This window comes from Pteropus alecto, unplaced genomic scaffold, assembly GCF_000325575.1.
Source record: "Pteropus alecto unplaced genomic scaffold, ASM32557v1 scaffold61, whole genome shotgun sequence".
NCBI lineage: Eukaryota > Metazoa > Chordata > Mammalia > Chiroptera > Pteropodidae > Pteropus > Pteropus alecto.
This window is the reverse complement of record NW_006434835.1, coordinates 12,837,781-12,853,158: the sequence shown is the minus strand read 5'-3', so window position 1 is coordinate 12,853,158 and position 15,378 is coordinate 12,837,781. Positions and strand designations below refer to the sequence as shown.

The 15,378-nt window shown below is 36.1% G+C and overlaps 1 pseudogene; it reads right to left on the bottom strand.

Annotated features, from left to right (window-relative positions):
* Positions 1-14,526: 14,526 nt before the first annotated feature.
* LOC112478568 lies at positions 14,527-14,645 on the bottom strand (annotated as a pseudogene).
* Between the last annotated feature and the right edge of the window lie 733 nt (positions 14,646-15,378).

Genomic DNA, 15,378 nt, shown 5'->3' with positions numbered 1-15,378 from the left:
GAGATCAGGTGTTTGTTTTTACTTGAAAATATGATAAACCCTATGAAATTCCTTAACAGAAAAAAAATGCACATAAACACAAGCAAGCATTTTTTCCCACACAACTTATTTTTACATTAGAAATGTATTTCTTTCACATATATTGACTATAAAAATCTTCACAAATATTATGCCTCTGATTTTTCATGCAAAACGAATGCCTTGTTCCTGAAAAAGGGTGAATAAGTCCCAACTGTACAAAATAAACAGAATATACACAGTTTTATTGCTCAGATGTAAATTTCAATGAGATGTGAACTTTTAACATCTAGAGGACTGTGACTTTTTGTTTTGATTCCAAGTGCTGAAAGCTCTGATTTTTACAAAAGTAAGGATAAGCAAAGAGTGTATGTCCCTGTGGCTCACACTGCAGATGAAAGCAGACTTTCTATACAGAACAAGAGAATTCTTGAATGCCCTTCAGGTGAATTTATGCCCCAATATTTTCTTTCTTTCTTCCTCAGGTCAATCAGACAATCTTTGTCAGAGTCTGTATCCTTGGTGTTATTTAAGTGAGCATGAGAAAGGTTATGAATTTATTACTTCTATAAATCTACCTCGATTTTGAAATTATTGAACAGAACTAACCTCCAAGTGAAATTCTGTAGTCTGTTAGGTTTTTTTGGAGGGGGGTGGGGGGCTTGTTTGTCTTCTTCTTCTTTTTTTTTTTTTTTGCTATAACTGATTGATGAGAAGAAAAGTAAATATAAGAGTTCTTTACTCTTGTCTATAGCCAACAGAAGTGTTTTTTCAAATATTTGGAATTTTATAGAAGCACAATCTGTCCTTCCAGAATGGAACTTAAATGTTCAAGAAAGGTCATAGTTCGTTTTGTTTTGTTTTGTTTGTTTTGTTTTGTTTTTCACTTTTCACTCCCCCTCCCCCTTCACCAGCTGTGGTCATAACAATATAACAATATAGCAAGTTATATATTGAAAATTTTTCTCTATTGATAAGGTTAAATATATTCAAGTAAGTCCATGAATGAAGAGAATTTTCCTAAATTCCCTACAGAGATGGATTTTTTTCTCTCTCTCACATACAAAGAAAGTAAAATGTGTACTTGGAGTTTATTCAGGTGTTCTAAGAATTACCCCATTACGCCAAATAATTTCTGTAGAGAAGTGATATTCAGATTCTACTCTAATTTTTGAAAATTGTCTTAAATAGCAATGATTCAGTTTCAGGGACTGGTAAAGATAACAGTATGAATGGTAATAAGCCAAGATTTCTTAAAATTAAACTTTTTAAAATTAAACTATAAAGAGTCACGTATTTGTGGCTGTGGAAAGCCATTTGGGGGTATCTTGGCTCCATTTAGAAGAATCCACCTGGTTAGAGAAATATAATGTCTCATGACACTCAACAGGCTGCTAGAGGAAGTCAGGAAATACACCTTCTTGTCTGATAAAAATCTCCGTAAGCATTTATGAGCTCCTACAGGGGGTAACTCTTTCTGTCTTCTCCCAATTCACTCAATTTCCAAACTCCACCCTCATCACAGGAATGAAAAACAGACTTCTCATGCAATTTTTTTTTTTTTGAGCTTCTTTATCCCCCACTCCAATAATTCAAAAACGGCCTTGAGATTTGAAGACATAAATAACTTAAAGTTTACATTTGGTGGGCCTGGGTCTTGTCAAGTTAATACAAGAGGTACACTAAAGCAAATTTGTAAAACAACGGGAAGAAAAAGGAAGATCACGTGGAACCACTGTCATTTACCACCCTGAGTAATCTAGGGAGACAAAATGGAGGGGCTGCAGGTATAAGAACTCTGTTCTGCTCAGATTGTGGGTGTCCTAATAGTCATAGCAGCTGCCATAATCAATTCTTCGCGGAGTAATAAGACTAACTTCTCCGAGTTTCCCTTGTCAAAAAAACTTTTTACTTGATGCCAGTCACTGTGAATTTCTAAAGTGGTTCACTAAATAAAAAGCCATCCATCATTTATTGAGTTTTTAAAATTTATTTCATTTTATCGTGTGATTTTGAAATAATTATCTGATGTCAGATGCTGTGTTAAATATGGAACAAACATCTTTAATCCTTATTCTTGACATAGGTTCAATGATTATCATATCCATTTCATAAATGAAGAAAACAGACTTCAGAAACAGTTAGTGATGTACAGGCAGAGCTAGGATCATGTTCTAGATTTCTTTCTCTTCGTAGTCATCATTCCTAACTGTACACATCACTGTCTCCCATGAAAACATCTGTATCCATTTATTATTCAAAAAAATAGGGGCTAGCCACCTACACCAAAGCAACCTGTGGTGCCATCAAATATATTTCTGAAAAAAAAAAAATCTTTACAGTTGCTCTAAAAGATATGATCCTCCTAAGATCTCTTTGGACCTTTAAGTATTGGTTAAAACCCAAAAAAACTTGCAGATATTTTTGCTAGTTGCCCATAGAGAAGCAGCTGAATCACATATCACTGCCGCGATTTAAAATATCTGTGCGTGTAACTTCCAGTTTAGAGTTTATGCTGTTTGTTTTTCCCGTTCAAAGTCTTTTATTATGTATGATTCATCCCTCCTGGTTGATAGTCACAGAAGCCTCTCCTTGAGCCTCACTTTTAGCTGCTGTGGAGATAAGTGATATTTTTGAAATCCTCCAGAGCACTGCCCCGCTTCCAAAATGAATTTCATGAAACCACATAGTCTATATTTTAAGCCAGATCATCTCAAACACATGCTCCATATGTGGTGCCAATTTATCCAGCTTTTTGAATTGAAACAATATTAGACAAAAAAAGTAATTTTCTCAGCGTCATTTCTGTGCATTCTCTAGATATGTAAAAGCGGCCGTTGTAAGGACCAAAATTCCCCTGTCTTGCGTTCTTCACAAGACAGTTCGGGCTCTTTGTGGGCTTCTGCTCTGGAAGACTGGCTCTCCAAATAATGACCTCTTACTGTTCGACAGGCAGAAATTAGGTGTCTGAAGGTAATTTCAGAGAATGATTCTGCTTACACAGAGGAAAATTTCCCTCCCCTCCTATAGCATAAATACTTCATTAAGCGATCATGTCTTCTGCCAAATAGAGATAATCCAGAAAAAAAAAATGTGTCAACCAGAAGAACTTTCCTTCTGTATTATTTACAAACCTGCCCAACAAAGAAACCCAGGTAATACAATCTTCCTGGAGTAAACCTTTGACATGTTTTCTTTCTTTTTTCCCTAACGTAAATCCCACAAACTTGCCCTGATGAAGAATTTATTTTTTTCCCGAAGGATTTTTCTGTCAAACATATTTTACTTTATAATTTTTCAGTGCTTTAAGAGGTTCCTCATGCCCCATGGAGAAAGTGCAGGCAAGCTTGTTTGCCGATGTGAGAGACTTCAGTACAAATGTTCCCTTTTGTCCACAGGAGAAATAATGGGTGGGGGCACCATCATTACTATGTCCAAGAATTAAGTCTGTTTACCAAAGACTGTCATTATTCTGTAATTCTCTCTGCTAATTTTGTGTGTGAACAAAGCCTTTTGGCTCCCTGATGCTAATGAGCTTAGGACATTTCTCTTGTTTTAGGTCCAAGGCAGGGATTTTTCTTATTTTCCTTTCCTGTCACCTCTAGGTGAGCTAATCAGCTTTGAGCAGCCATTGCTTTTGGAGCCACTGAGTTACCAGCTTCCCTCCTCTGTGCCTCCATCTTTACCTGGTTCCTGTTCTTTCCTAAGTCACTTTTGGCTTCAGCTTTGGCCTCCTGTGTGGATGCCTAATAGCTTTCTTCCTGGAAACTGCTCTGTGGGGATTTCATTTTGTTTTCTGAACATGACTTTTAATTACACTTGGATTATTGGCCATCAGCTGCTAAGTAAAGCCTGAGTTAGTGCCATCTAATGACATTAGAATGGGGAGTGGCTACTGGCCAGAAAGGTGGCCTTTGCTCCTCTCTCCGCAATGGGCCATCTGCAAAACACACACACACACACTCACACACACACACACACACACACACAACGAGAAACGGGGGCTGTGGAGACATACGCACACGCACACGCACACGCACACGCACACAAAACGAGAAACAGAGACTGTGGAGATGATCCCTTATACACCTGATACAAGCTTCGCACACAGCATGTGATCTCTACCCACTGGGCTTGGCAAAGGAACACTTTATAATTATTTCATTATGTTTTACCCCTCACCATACCATCTCCAGTTTTTAAACGTTTCTATGGGAAGTGTGGATATGTGATTATAAATGACATCTTTTATTCCGATTACATCTTTGCTGAATGATGAAATTGTGCTTTACTCACTGACTGCCCTTCCTGGACATCTGGATCTGGTGTGGCCTTAAAACAAGTCTCCCAAATGGACTTTGTGATTTTACTGACTATGTGCACTGGAATCTTGTCTCATTCATCTTAGAGGATTCTTTGAACTTTTATGTATTAGAATGCTTACATTTGAGCATATTAGATTGATAACATAAAGTTTTTAGAAGATGTTTGTTAACTAATCAATGACAAAGCTCATTGAGAGTAACACAAGAATGACCATTGGAAGCTCATTTTTTAAGTAAAAGGTCACAGACTTTAAAAGATACTTCTTTTAAAAATGAATATTATAATCTAACAACATTTTCAATAAATGTTTCACTTTATTTTTTTATTTGATAAAACCAAAAATGGTCTTCTTCTTTAGTAGAGAATTAATTACAAAGGAAATTATCAAGCTATCAAAACTTGCCATTTCACGTAGCTTTTAAAATTATAGCCAAAACATATTTTTATTTAACAAGACATATTCTGTTTTAGTTCCTATTATAATAAATCATATAAGAGATAAAATATATACAAATGTGGCCAGATTCTTAAAAATCCCTTAGCGTGGATTTTGTAAATTTAACATAATTTTTTATTCAGTTAATTGTATAAGATGACAATTTATTTCTCAGATATTTCAAAAGATACTTCAGGGCCCCTCAGGAAATCCATACTTGCCAAACAAAGGAAATACAAAGTCACATCCTGGAATAGATAGCACATATAACAAGGAGAAGTAAAGGCAAACACATTTCTTTGATTTCCCTGTGGACACTTCTGGTCATGGTATTTAAAAGGAACAACCCAATGGAAAATGTTTTTCTTGCAAAACTCAAATATCTAATACTAACATTTACCTGGACCTGGATTCACCTTTGCAAGCTGTAACTGACTGATTTTATAAACTTGAAATGTGCCCAACAAGTTCAAGGTGGCATCTGCCTGCACAATCCTTCCCTCTCTGTCTCTCTAGGTAATCTGTGTAAAGATCTTTTGTTGCATGGAAACAAACACGCCATAGAAGCCAAGAGAATTGTTCACCTTAGCACTGATATTTTGGCTAGAACAGAAAAGACTCTTAAGATTAATTAAATATTAATTTGATCACTGGTAGTAATACAATTAAAACTGGGTTAAAGCATTGAGCTAAGCTGGACTTGGTTGCTAGTTCATTCTGTAAACCGGTATTGAGTGGCCCCCATACATTAGAAGTTGGTGAGAGAGAACTGGATAAGATATTCTCTAGGTGGTCACTGCTGAGAAGGACAAACAAATATTTTTGAAACATTGTGAAAATGAATAGATAGCTGTATGTCTAAAGTATACAGGAGTGGAGAGAATAAAGGAAATGCAGTGAAACCAACTGTCAGTATCACTCTGAACTGATTCTCTAATAACTTCCTAGAGAAAACCACATTCATTTTAATTTCAAGGGAAGAGGAGGAATAAGTCATGTGCAATCTGCTAATATGCAGTGGGGGAAAGACAGGTCAAGGAAGCAGAGAAAAGACAGAAACCCTAAAAAGAAAAAAAAAAAAGGTGCTGTGTTTAGCAACAAACAGATTGGTGTTGCCGGAGCATTAAATAATAAATACTGAGAGACATTGCTAGGTAGATAGGGCCAGAAATGGAGAGCTTTATAAACTACTAAATTGTTACCCTGAAGGCGATTTAGAGTAAGTAGAGGCTTTCATGCAGGGGAGTGAATAATCAGATTTGTGTTCTTGAAATAATGTGCTTTAGTGGTTATGTGGAGAGTGGTTTCGACTGGTGGAACGAGATCAGAACAGGTGAGATCCTTCGGGAAGTGCCAAAATCCAAGCATGATGAAGATGCTGGGCCCAAACTGGAGGAGAGGTAGAGAGATGAAAAGAGGAAATCAAGAGCTATTTAGAAAGAAAAACCAAGAGAAAATTGTGCTTTCATAAAAGTGACAAAGAAGAAGGCAGAGTGAAGTTTTGAGCTCCTGTGTCTAGCATGAGAACAAATAGATTTCAGTGATAATAGATATAGCATAGAGTGTTCAAGTTAGGTACCTCATTTTTGTATCTCTGCCCATATAACTGACATGTAGTGCATGAAATACTTTCTTAAAAAATGAGAGTTGGGCTAAGTCTTTAAGGATGAATAATGTGTTAATTGATGGAGGCCAGAAATTGTTTAGACTCGTGTGATTAGACCAGGTAAACTGGAGATTAAAATCTATGTGTAGTCATGATGAGAGAGCACAGGAGTGATGGTATTAAATAAAGACCACGATAAAAGCAATGGGTATTTAATCCCATTCAATAAGTAAGTAGTTGTTTATTTAGGGTTTCATTGTTTTCCCTAATCAATAGGGGCAAGACACTGTAAGAGAAGTAGTTTTGGGAAAGTGTCTTGTCCCATGTCTAATGGGGAGAATGGAGGCGGAGACCTCAATTAGAAGGCTACTATCAAGTAATAAAATATGAGACGTTCAAGCAGAAAGATAATGGGAGTCTAAAAGTGGGCGGTAATAATAAAAATACAAATAATGGGCAGTCAAGCCTGGTGTTAAGAACTTGTGCTTGTTCATTTAGTGATTGAATTAAATTGGTGTGTGCGTGTGTGATCTTCCGTAAAATCCAAACTGTGTTCTGGTAGAGCTGTGCAGCTTTAGTAATCCCATTATAAGGCTCAAAGGTGAACCATATGTAAGCCACATTCCCACACCAGAAGCACTGACACTCCCTGGCAGCCATGATTGGCTACCCAGGTTTGTGAGATACTTGCGAACTCTTACAGGACATCGCCTGGAAGACTCAGAGGTAGCCAAGACAACTTTCTATGCCAATTTTGTCTTTTTATTCTAGTTGTTTTAATTTTGAAAAAAAATATTATAATACCAATAGTGGGGTTTTGAAAATAAAAGGCAATTCTTTTAAAATCTTTATCAAAATTATTATTTTTTCTACTGTCTTCCAGTTTTTTCTGTTCACGTACATATTTTTAAAGTACTGTATCTACTGTACCTGCAATTTATTTTCCTACCTTTTTACTTATATGTGTATTCTATATATTGCTGCAGTCTCCGTAATCACTGTTTCTATCATCTGCTTACTGTTGAATCATATATCTGTATTATAATACGTAATAGCCATTCTCTCCTGGATAAATATTTCAGTTGTACACTAAAATACCTGTGTCATAGGCCACGTAATATTAGACACTTTTGTATGCATGTAGTCCTTTCTTCTCTTTAGGACATCTGTCTGACAGAAATAAAAGGCCAGGCACAAATGCAATCTTCATACACAACTTTACATTTGTCATATTAAAAAAGTAAGAAGAGATAAGCAAAGTTAATTATAATAATACATTTTATTTGATTTAATATATTAAAATATTTTATTTCCACATATGATCGAATTAAAATTATTAAAGAGATATCCTATATTCTTTTTTGTACTCTCTTAAAATTCCAAAGTGATCAAATTAAAATTATTAAAGAGATATCCTATATTCTTTTTTTTGCACTCTCTTAAAATTCCAGTGTGTATTTTATACTTACAGTGAATCTTGATCAGACTAGCTAAATTTCAAGTGCTTAGTGTGGCTTGTGGCTACTGTGTTGAACAGCACAATTTTGATGTATTTTCTAAAAAGTAATTTGTAGTCATGGCGTTACAGATTCAAAAAGTTGAACATTATAAGACTTTTCCTTCATGTAGTTATTTTAGTTTCTCAAATAAATGAATCAACTTAAGCTGTTGCTTTTAATTAGCTAATTAATTCAATTCTGAGCCAGATGTTACAGAAAAAGTTCTTAAAACAAAATTTTCCCATTCAATCCCAAAATAAAGTAACACCCAAAAGAAGAATAAGATGTAATTGCCTAACTTTAGAATCAAATACAATGAAGTTTTATATTGTAAAAATAAAATAAACATATTAAGAATTTATTAATTAAAAAAAAGTTTGACACATTTATAAATGAAAGGTTTTGAGAAATATACCAGAATTGTTTAAAGATATACACACACACTCATCTTTCTCATAATTAATAGTTAATACTCCATTACTATAGTTTAAAGTAAAAATGAGACAACTGGGGCTATACAAACATAATTAGAGAAACACTACTTAGGATGTCTTATACTCATCTTTCTGATAATTAATAGTTAATATTCCATTACTATAGTTTAAAATAAAAATGAGACAACTGGGTCTATACAAACATAATTAGAGAAACACTACTTATGATGGCCGATCCAGATAATTCCAGCCCACCCCAAACAAAACACATGTCTCCCTCCTACTCCTACCGATGGCTGATGTTTATAATTTCCTCACCAGCAAATATCACTTTGCCCAGGTAGATATATTCAAGGCGCACAGACCTGGGTCTGTTCCGCTCTGCAGGGGTGAATTGCCAATCCTATTATAGCAGCTTCCGCTTGAAATTTTCAGCTATAATTTTTCACATTCTTGCAGTACTTACGCTAGGAGGGCAGCAGCATCAACGAAAAGAAGTATTTGCAGTTTCTCTCCATATACTGGGAAGCCGCCTTCCTAATCAATTCTCCTCAGCAAATGCTTCAGGACAGTGGAAAATTCCTTGGGCGAGAGATAATACCACCCAAGGGAAAATGCATTTATAATTGATGTGGTAAAAAGCTGTCAGACAGACATGGGTTTTCTCAACCATTTTTGTAAACACTGTTAGCAGCACATCCTACAACAGGAGAAGCCTACAATCTCTCTACCTCTGGGTGGAAAATTATATGCAGCAAGGAAAAGCACCTAGACCAGATCCTGCGATTATGTCTATTGCAGCCCTGCAAAACTGAATAATTATTATAGACACTCATGGCTTAATTTTCCCTAAGCACACGTTGTTTTAAAGTTTACTTTTAGATAAAGTACTTGATTTACTGTTGAGCACATCGTCAAAGATGGGGAAGAAAAGAGAAAAGAATAAAATGAGAAGAACTTCATCTAAAATTGAGATTTCCCTTTTGTTAAATGATCTTACAAATCCTCAGGAAAAGAACCTGATTTCCCATATTTTTGGATTATAAAAGATTTCAGAGACCTGTGCATTGCATAAAGCCAGGTATATTTGACGATTGACAGAATGTGATAAGGCTAACAAGTTTCAATTATTACAGCTATCAGGTAAAAATTCCAGCTGTATACTTGGAATTATATTCCTTTCTTCCCTCACTTGTGGTTGCATTCAGAAAACTATAAAGAGAAAACAAATGCATTTATTGTATCTGCATATTCTCAAAAGTCAGTCAAAAAAATTATGTACTACAGAAATGAGAAAAGCTTAAGCCTTATTCAAGGTGGTTTTCACCTTTCCCAGGACATTGAATTCTGAATTACTGTGTAATTCTACACCTTTGAGTATAATAATAATTTAAAAAACACACAATATTGAGAGTAACATTTGAGTTTGAATCTTGGTTTTCCACTCATGTTTTGATTCTGAGCAAATGATTTAATCAGTGTGATCCTCTACTCTCCACCTGATAAATGGAACTAGTATTATCTGCCTTTCAAGGGTATGGAGAAATTTACCAATGATATGTGGGTAAAGTCCTTCACATACAATAATCATCTAATTTACAATGGCGTTAAAACAATACCGTCTTCATAGTAAATTGCAGGAAGAACCAGTGGCTGATTTATTGTAGAATTCGAGTGGAATATTTTATCAGCCACCTTGAATAACTTCATGGGAGTTTCCAAAGTTCCTTTTTGGATTAAAATTCAATCTTACTCTTGGTTTTAGTTTTGGCAAAGGACTGGCTTGAGTCTAAAATCCAGTTGGGATTTTAATTTTATGCTATGGCTCTGTGTTACTCACTTGTCCCTGTTTTTAATTGTTTACTACGTTTATTTTTTCTTAAATTCATACCTGTTTATCTCTATCATTTAACTGCAAAAAAGCCCACAACAGTAGAACCTAGAAGATTATACGAAAACCATGGCCAAATGCAATACTTTCCTTTTTGAAAATTAACTCTACCCACATCTTTCTGAATGATCTGACTATCTTTCTCTTCTGGCAAAGAAAGATGGCTCTTTGCTCTTGGCTTCAGTTGACGAGAAGAAATTGGGGGCCTAGAGACAGCACAGTATAGTGGTAGGAGCTCAGATTGTGGAGCCAGACAACCAACAGTTGGCATTAGAACCCCAACTGTACTACTTGCTAGTTATATGAACTTGAATATTAACTTAATATCATCATGCCTCAGTTTCCTCACTTGTAAAGATTGAAGTCCTTTACAAGTGAGGAAGGTGCTGTGAGGTAAGTCCTCCCATAAAGTCATCATGGATGTGTTCTTGGAAACTGTGACATTAAGCAAACAATGTCTGACAAAACAGATTTTTCCATAGGCTAATTGGATATAAACCAGAGTTAAGTTCCAATGACATGTTTCTGGTCACAAAAACAACCAAACTTCTAAACAGAGACATCGAACACATCTAGTATTAAACATTAAAATAAATGTGAGCCATACACACAAGTAAGATGAATAAAAACAAGTAAGAGAATTCTTTTCCAAATAATTTCTTCCAGTTCAGGGTCACGAGTGGCCAGAGCCACTCCTGGCAGCTCAGGGAGCAAGACAGGACCCATCCTGGACAGGATGCCCGTCTATCACAGGGCCACTCACGCACACCCACACTCACTCAGACTGAGACCATGAAGATATGTCATTTCGCCTCATGGGTGCACCTTTGGTGTATGGGAGGAAACTGGAGACATGGGGAGACTGTGCAAACTCCACACAGACAGCGGCCCTGGCTGGGAATGGAAATTATATCTCATGAACATTATAAGGAAGTGGCATTGAGCAATACGATGTTCTTCAAGGTCCTGCTGTACTCAAAAAAGACGATTTAAGAGAGTTTAGTAAAGGGAACATTTACAAAGGTATAAGCAGACTTAAAGAAAACTAATAAAAGAATAGTAAAGTACTCCGACCAAAAAAAAAAAAATCTTACCTTTAATAGGTCCAAAGGGCAAGGGGAGAGTGTAGTTAATAGAATCCTAGGCAAGTTATTGCTGTAGAAGTGGGTTAGCTATGGAAGCTGTGAACCTTAGTAAAGAAAAGTAATCATTGTTGAAACACAGCCTGGCAGAATGGAAGCTGAAGCTGTAAAAATGTTGATCTTTCTCTCCTTCCTTTCCCTCCTGCATTGCTGGCATCTTTCACTAGCTGAATTTAATGATGAGCCAGAGGGCAAGGAGCCTGATTGGTCAGGTCAGGCTCCTGGGTCCCAGAACAGGGTAAAGAATGGAGGAGACTGGGTATAGAGTGGCTAAGGGAGAATATTCTGCAGAATAATAGTACCTACCTCATTGAATTTTTATACAAATTAAATGAGTTTATACCTCTAAATCACTAAAAATTGTGCTTAGTAAGATATAGAAGGGTTTTTTAAATAAAAAAATATTTACTAATACAATAATTATCTTCATAAGTCATCAGATACAAACACAATTCAAGACTCTATAAGAATGTGATTGTCTCACCTTTAGAATAAATTTAAATCTCTAGATAAATTTAGAAACAAGAAGCTAGAGTCTCTGAGATACTAAGGTGTACCAATAAAGCTGAGACGAGAATAGGGTACCCCTTAGCCCACATATTTCAGCTGGTATTACATTGGCTATTTAAGCTTGATTTTTCTTTGTTTAATAGCAGATACTCATCTTAAAGATGAAACTACAGTCAGGATGGATGGAGAAACAGGATGGAAATATAAAAATTGCCTGACTTCGTGTCTCAGATTAAAAGAAGAACAGGATCCTAGTGAAGATTGGTCAATTTTAATTAACATGACATTAGCAAGAGGTAGAAGTGCAAGCTCATATCTATACTAATGAATCAGTTTTAATTAAGGATTATAGGCAGGCAATGTACAGCATGGATGGGACATAGATCAATACCCTGAACATAGTCCTACATCTTCAGGGGTTGTTATTTAGTTGGGCAGCAAAGACATAGAAAACTAATCATGCTAGGAAGATATGATAAAACAGTAAATTAGTGCTAATGGGAATAAGTGCTAGAGAATTTTGGCGGCTTGTGGGCCTCCTCAAAGCAATAAAGACAAAGGGTTAATAGAAGAGAGAGATTTGGGTGGGGTGTTGGTTAGAGGCTGGTTTTTATAGGTAGAAAAGAGATGGGAAGGAAATTAATGGTGATGGAGTTGTGAGGTAGAGAGGTGCTATTTGTGGAGTCTGGAAAAAATGTTCAAAGGAACCCATATTGTAGGAGAAGGTGAATTAGACTAGCCAGGCAGAAACATATGCAGAGAAGATATGACTAAGTCTGAAGTGGTAGCACAGACCCTGAAAATGTGAGATTTTGAGTGCAAGGCCAAGAATTTTGTCATTTTCTATTTTTCTATTCGGCTCAAGACATAGCTTGAGAAGTTGATTTCCATTTTGGCTTTGCTATATGGATACAAACACATTATTTCTGGACTACCTATATTTGAATCAAAGCACAGAGAAATCCATGCATGCTAACTGATTCATATACACTGTGTATTTTCTGACTTGTTGTTTGGAGTTTATTGATTCCTCTCAACTTTCTATCTACTCCCTGATAGACAGAGAAGTCAATGTAACTATATTAGAATTGATCTTGTATTCAAAAAGCTGACCTTGAGCCAATACTAATGGATTGGGATATAGACCCGAGGCTGGACATGAGTGCCTGTCAGTCCTGCATTGAGAATGACATCGTCTAGAGAGACAAAGTACAAGGCAAGAGAAAGCTGCAGTCTTGTGCTCAGTTAATATACATGGCACTTAAAGCCTATGACGTCAATAGACATGAGTGAGCACTTATGCCATGCTTCTCTCTTTCTCAGAGTTGGAACTATCCCAATTATAATATGAAACAGCAAAGTGAAACCTTCCAGTGCCATTATTTCCAGCGTAAGATTAAGTCAAACCTGCTACCTACTGTGCTTAGACGTTCTAGGGGACAGAATAGTTTATAATGAGATAGACACCGCCATTGAAGAAATTCTCACAGGGCAAACGACCCATGGGAAAAGTGACAGGAAAAAAGCAAGCATCACAAAAGAGAAAACTTGAATGGGAGGTAAAAATATGAAAAAATTTCTTAACATAATTACCTGGGAAATGCAAATTATATTACATCGAATTACCATTTCACACCCACAAAATGAATAAAAATTAAAGCCTGAGAATTCCAAGTGTTGACAAGGTTTCGAAGTGATGAGCACCATCATATACTGCCAGAAGGGGTGTAAATTAGCACAACTGTTTTGAAAAGCAGTGTGTCATTACTAAATACCATTGAAGATGAATGAATCCTGTGATTGATAAATTTTATTCCTAGGAATATACTCAAGAGAAGGTAGTACATGTGTATTAAGAGCTATGTGTAAAAAAAGTACATTGCAGCATTTGCTGAGAGCAGAGTACTAGAAGCAACTGAAAATTGTCTCTTGGCAATAAAATACTCAGATATTTATATATCCATATAACATATTGAATACTCTACAACACTGCTGATTCCTCTTCAGTTCGCAACTTCTTAATTGGGATGCCTCAAGTTTAGTCCTATAATCTCTTCTCAATTTATACTCATTTTAGAGGCATTCTTAACCAGTTCCATTGTTTTAAGTAACCTTCTCCATGCTGAAGGCTCTTAAAATGTTTTTTCCAGCCCAGGCCTTTCAGAAACTCCAGACTTATAACACCTACTCAGTGTAACCACTTAGATGTTTACAGGCATCACCACTGTTAATATTATCATAATAAAATTTTCAATTGCATCCCTATCCCCAGCGTGTCCCTCCTCCAGAGTCCCTGTCAGGACATGGTGCCACCATTTACTCAACTGTTCAAGGCAAAAACTTTACATTATAATCGTTGATTCTTTTTTCTCACTTTCCCAGCATTCAAACCATTCCATTGATCTTTACTTCAGAATCTATCCCCAAACTGTTCTCTTTTCCACATATCCATAGTTACCACTATAGATCAAGTTTCTATAAGCTATTACCTAGGCTATAGTAATAGTATCTGAATTTGTTTCTCTACATCTATACTTTTCTTCTTCAGTCTATCCTTCATAAAGCAGCTAGAATAAACCCTCTGAAAGAAAAATCAAATGAAATCAGCGTTCCACAGAAATCCTTTCTAAGACTTCCCATCATGTTTTGATTTTTTTTTTTTAACGCCCACAGCACCTAGAATTCCTAGGTGGTCTCCCATCCAAGTACTAATCAGGCCCGACTCTGCTTAGCTTCTGAGATCAGATGAGATTGGGCACATTCAGGGTGGCATATCTGTAGACCACCATGTTTTGATTTAAATTCAATGTCCTTAACACTAACCAATGCCCTATATTTGAGTCTCTTAGAATTCCTAGGTGGTCTCCCATCCAAGTACTAACCAGGCCCGACTCTGCTTAGCTTCTGAGATCAGATGAGATTGGGCACGTTCAGGGTGGCATACCTGTAGACCACCATGTTTTGATTTAAATTCAGTGTCCTTAACACTAACCAATGCCCTATATTTGAGTCTCTGGCTACTCCCTAAGTTCATTATCCACTCTCTATATCTCACTCACTCTGTTCTAGCTTCACAGACTTTTTTCTCTTCCTTCACTGCAGCAAACGCGATTCTATATTAAGACCTTTGTACTTGTTAATGCCTTTAGTAATTTTTACCCAGATATTTTCGGAGTCATTATTTTCTCTTGGGTCGAGTTTCTTTCTTTCTCATACAGGCTCTCCTAAATTCCCTTATTTAACAAAACACCTCGAAAACTCTTTATCCTCCCACTCTGCTTAATTTTTCTTTAAGGGACTTAACATTCTTTGACATAACACTAAATATTTTTTTTGTTTGTGTCTTATTATCTGTGCTTCCTTCTAAAGTAAAAGCTCATAGAGGCAGAGATTATTGTTGTTCATTGTTATATGTCCAATACCCAGAATGGTGCTTACTATATTATCGGCATTCAATAAATATTTATTGGATTAATTAATCTATGGATAAAGTGAGTATATAGTTCGAGATGTGGT